The 5,148-nt window shown below is 36.7% G+C and overlaps 1 pseudogene; it reads right to left on the bottom strand.

Moving 5' to 3' along the window:
* Positions 1-939: 939 nt before the first annotated feature.
* On the bottom strand, positions 940-2,098 carry LOC119517949 (annotated as a pseudogene).
* Between the last annotated feature and the right edge of the window lie 3,050 nt (positions 2,099-5,148).

The raw sequence follows: 5,148 nt of genomic DNA, 5'->3' as shown, positions 1-5,148 counted from the left end.
GCAGAGGAAATACAATTTGAGAAATCAAATGTTACGGCCCCTTGCACGTATTAAGACTGAGCTCACTAGCAGTCAGCCAACGCAGTGCCTCCATTCCTAATGACTTAAGTTAGAAGTTTTTGCCTAAAACATGACCCTTTAAAAAACTAAAACCTTTCCTCTTTTCCCGGTATACTCTACCACAACATGCCCAGCTGTGCTACAGAATACAACACACAACTTGTCTTCTATATGGCACTGACTGGTAATATCTGGGTCTGCACAGGATTGACTTTAAAATTGATATAAAAGTACTTCAACTCATAAAATAAAATAAAGCTTAGAAATAACAAGTCTACACAGGTTTAAACTTTAGTCATCTAGTAAATTTTAAATCGGCTCCCATTAAGTGGTAGAGCAAATACTTTGCATTTGATGTAGAAACCAACAAAGTTAAGCTCTATTGGGCTTGTAGCTTGACAGTACAATGTTAATTTGCATGTTAAGTGCTAGTTGTATATACAAATCAATAAGTAAACTTTAAAATCTGCTTTGAAGCAGTGAGGATGACATCTTCCAACTGCCTTGTGGTATAACTGAATGTTCAAGACTGCTGGGTCAAACGAGCTCGAGAGGCCCCGTCTCGAAAGCCAAGACTACTATGGGTACAGCTATATAGAGGAGTCATCTGCAGTCAACCTGCTTGCAAAAACCAAACATGGGCAAGATCTTTCATAAAAACCTTACCAGCCTTTGCCTTAGGTATCCTCTTTCTAGGTGACTCCACTAGTATCATTAACAGGACTAGTTTTGAGGTAGCTGCATAGTTTCAAAGATGCCATGAAATATTCCTCTTGGGCTTAATTCGTGGTGTAGCTGGTTGATACATTTCAAGTAGCTGAATTTGTTTTTCTGAGAAGGGAAAAAAATCAGCAAAATAAGAACACATCTCCAGTTCACTTAGAAGTCAGCATCCACGATAAAGGAGTTTTCTGTTGAACTTGACATCAGTCCCATCCTCTGATACTTGCCTACTCTCTTCTCAAAAATTTGGCCTTCCCTTCGGGTGAAATATTCTCCATAAAGTCAAAAAGATTCTCCACTCTGAAAACCTTGCTGAAACCCAGTTCCAGCATAGGGCTGTCTGTCAGAAATTCAGTGTACTGCTTCATTAAAGTGCAATTCGTTCCAATCACCTTCACAGGCAAGCCTCTGTAAGGGACTCCTAACAGCACTGACAATTATTTCTTTTACTCTCTGTTCTGAAGGTCTGTGAAGCAGGTGTTTGAACATGAGGCAGGCAAAGTCGCAGTGTAAACCCTCATCTCTGCTAATAAATTCACTGGAAAATGTGAGGCCAGGCATCAGTCCACGTTTCTTGAGCCAGAAGATCAATGGCAAAAGAACCAGAAAAGGAGATCCCTTCTACTGCTGCAGAGGTTACTCCATGTTCTCCCTAAGTAGCTTCTTCGTCCCCAATCCAATGCCAGGCCCAGTGTGCCTTCTTCCTTACGCTAGGCATTGTTTCAATTGCATCGAAGAGAAAGTCCCTTTCTTTGGAATCTTTAATGTAAGTGTTGATGAGACTATACATTTTGGAATGTAAGTTTTCCATGGCAATTTGGAAGCCATAGAAACAGCAGGCTTCCGTGATCTGAACTTATTGGCTAAAGGGCTCCACCGAGTTTTCATGTACTTTGCCATCACTTGCTGCAAAGAAAGCGAGAACATGTGATATAAAACATCTCTCCTCAGGCTTCAGGCTTCCCAGTGCTGAATATCCTTGGAAAGATCCATCTCCTCAGCTGTCCAAAAGGAAGCCTCAGCTTTCTTATACATCTGCCAAATATCATGGTATTGGGTAGGAAAGATGACACAGCGGCGGGGATTTTCTCTCAGGAGTGGTTCATCCTCCACGCTGGGGTCAGGAATCTCAGCTTTCTCCTGCTCAGCAGGCTTCTGGAAGATCTTCTGGGTGGTCTGGCTGGCCAGGACGGGGGTGCTGCTGTGAGGGCTGGGGCTGTGCTTTCCTTGTCCGCCAGGCTGAGCCCCTTCAGGGGCGAGAGCTGGAGCTGCTTCTGGTCCTCCAGGTGGCAAGCGGGATGCGCTCGGAGAGCATGGCTGCAGAGGCTGCGGAGGCACTGGCCTGAACTGTGTTTTGCTCCATTGAACTATTTGTCTATCTTTAGTTCCACACTCTGTTAATTAATGTAGCTATAATAAGTTCTGAAATCAGGTATGTAAGTCCCCCAACTTTGTTCTACTTTTTGGCTATTTCAGTTCCTTTGCATTTCCATATGAACTTGAGAATCTGATGACAATCTCTGGAAACCCGTGCTGGGATTTTGATTGGGATTGCATTTAAACCTAAAGATCAATTTGTGGAGAATTGATGTGTCGGTAATATCAAGTCTTCCAATCTCCAGACATGATACATCCCTCAGTTTATTTAGGTTTTCTTTAATTTCGCTCAGCAGTGTTTTGTAGTTCTCATTGTACAGATCTTTCACATCTTTTATCAGATTTATTTTTATGTATTTCATATTTTTGTGCTATTGTAAATACTATTTTTAAAATTTCACTTCCTGATTGTTCATTGCTAGTACATAGAAACACCATCGATTTTTGTGTATTGATCTAGTATTCTGCAACCTTATTTAACTCACTTATTGTAGATTCCTTTGGATTTCTACACGGACAATCATGTCATCTGTGAATAATGACAGTTTTCCTTGTTCCTTGCCAATATGGATTCTTTTTTATTTTTCTTATCTTATTGTTTAAGACCAACAGTATAATGTTGAATAGAAGTATCAAGAGAGGACACCCTTGTCTTGTTTCTGATCTTAAGAAGAAAGCATTTCATCTTTCACTATTAAGTGTAATGTTAGCTGTGGGCTTGTCATCAGTCCCTTTATCAGGTTGGGAGAGTTCCCTTCTTTTTCTTCTTTGCTGAGGGATGAAAAAAATCAGGAATGAATGATGGACTTTATCAAATGCTTTTTCCTTCAAATGTTAAACCAGTCTTGCATTCCTGGGATAAACCCCACTTAGTCAGGATACATTGTCCTTTTAATATATGTTGGGTTCAATTTGCTAAAAATATTTTTACAAGTTTTGCATGTTCACGAGGGATATTAGTAATTTACTTTTCTAGTAATTGTTGGATTTTGGTATCAGGGAAATGTTGGCATCATAGAATAACTTGGGAAGTATTCCATGGTTTTCAACTTTGGGGAAGAATTTGTGTAGGTTAGTATTATTTCTTCCTGAAATAATTGTAAGAATTCATCAGTAAAGCCATCTGGGTGTAGGGTTTTCCTTGTGAAGGTTTTAAACTATGAATTCACTTTCTTTCATAGATAGGATTAATCGGGTTATTTCTTTTTCAGAGAGCTTGAGTAATTTGCATATTTGAAGGAAATTATCTGGTTCATTTAAGTTGTAGAATTGATTTAAAAAGTTTTTCATAATATTCTATTTTCCATTTCATATCTCTAGAACCTCTAGTGATATCACCTGTCATGACTGACACTGGTAATTTGTGTCCTCTTTTTCTTTTCCTACTTTGTCTGGCTAGGGATTTATCAATTTTATTGATCTACTCCAGGAACCAGCTCTTTGGTTCTGTTGATTTTTCTGTATTTTTTTTTCCATTTTATATTTCATCAATTTCTGCTCTGATCTTTATTATTTTCTTTCTTCTACTTACTTTAATTTGCTTTTCTTTTTCTAGTTTCCTACAATGGAAGCTGAGGCCATTGGTTTGAGAACTTGCTTTGTTTCTAAGATAGGCATTTAGTAGCACTGCTTTAGCAGCATATCACACGTTTTGATACGTTGTGTTTTTATTTTTATTGAGTTCAAAGTACTTTTTCTCTTTGAGTTATTAGCCATAGGTTATTCAAATGTGTGTTATTTAGTTTCCAAATATCTGGGGTCTTTCCAGGGATCTTTCCATTGTTGATTCCTAATTTAATATCATTGTGGTCAGAGAACAGATTGTATATGACTTTAATAGTTCTAAATTTACTGAGACTTTTTTATGGTCCAGAATATGGTCTTTTTGGTTAATATTTCATGTGCTTTTGAAAAGAATGTATTCTGCTGTTGTTAGGTGAAGTGTTCTATAAATGTAAATTAGGCCAAGCTGGTCGCTCTATTGTTTAAATATTTTTTTATTCTTAATGATATTTTTTTACTAATTCTATTAATTAATGAGAAAGGGACTGAAATCTTTTATTATAATTATGGATTGTGGATTTGTCTTTTTCTCCTTGAAGTTCTATAAATTTTTGCTTCATGTAATTGTTAGATGCATAAATGTTTAGAATTCTTATGTCTTCTTGATAAAGTTATCAATAAGAGATGAACTTCTTTTTCCTTGGCAATACTTTTTGCTCTGAAATCTTTGAAATTCTGATGTAAATACAGCCACTCCAACTTTGTTTTGATTAGTGTTAGAATGGTTTACTTTTTTCTTTAGCTTTAACTTTAACCTATATCTGTGTCTCTATATTTGAAGTACATTTCTTGTAAGCACCATAGAGTTGGGTTTTGCATTTTTTATTCGGCCTGAAAATCTCTTCCTTTTAATTGGCTTATTTAGAACATTTACATTTAATGTGACTATTGATAAGGTTAGGTTAAAATTTATTATTTAAATTTATTTATTTATTTTCTATTTGTCCCATTTGCTCTTTGTTCCCCTTTCTCTCCTTTTTTTCCTTCTTTTAATTCATTGATTATTTTCTTATGGTTCCATTTTTATCCTCTTTGTTGACTTATTAGCTATATAATTTTGCTTATTATTATTATTATTATTATTATTTTTTTTTTTTTTTTACGGCTGTCAAAATTGGCAAATGGAAATTTTATTCCATACATTCTCCTTTTTCTCTTCCTAATGTGCCTTGCTTTTCTTTATTCTATACAGGCTTATGGGGAAATTTGTTATATATCCAAATGGATCACTTTTCTTTGCTTCTCTGATATTATGGACAGGCTGTGCCAGTTTGAATGTATTGTGTCCTCCAAATGCTATTATCTTTGTGGTCTTGTGTGGGGCAGACGTTTTTGGTGCTGGTTAGATTTGCTTGGAATGTGCCCCACTCAGCTGTGGGTAATGATCATTTTGATGAGATGTTCCCATGGAGGCATGGCCCCACC

Source organism: Choloepus didactylus, chromosome 21 (genome assembly GCF_015220235.1).
Source record: "Choloepus didactylus isolate mChoDid1 chromosome 21, mChoDid1.pri, whole genome shotgun sequence".
NCBI classification, from domain to species: domain Eukaryota; kingdom Metazoa; phylum Chordata; class Mammalia; order Pilosa; family Megalonychidae; genus Choloepus; species Choloepus didactylus.
This window is presented reverse-complemented; position numbering and strand designations above follow the sequence as displayed.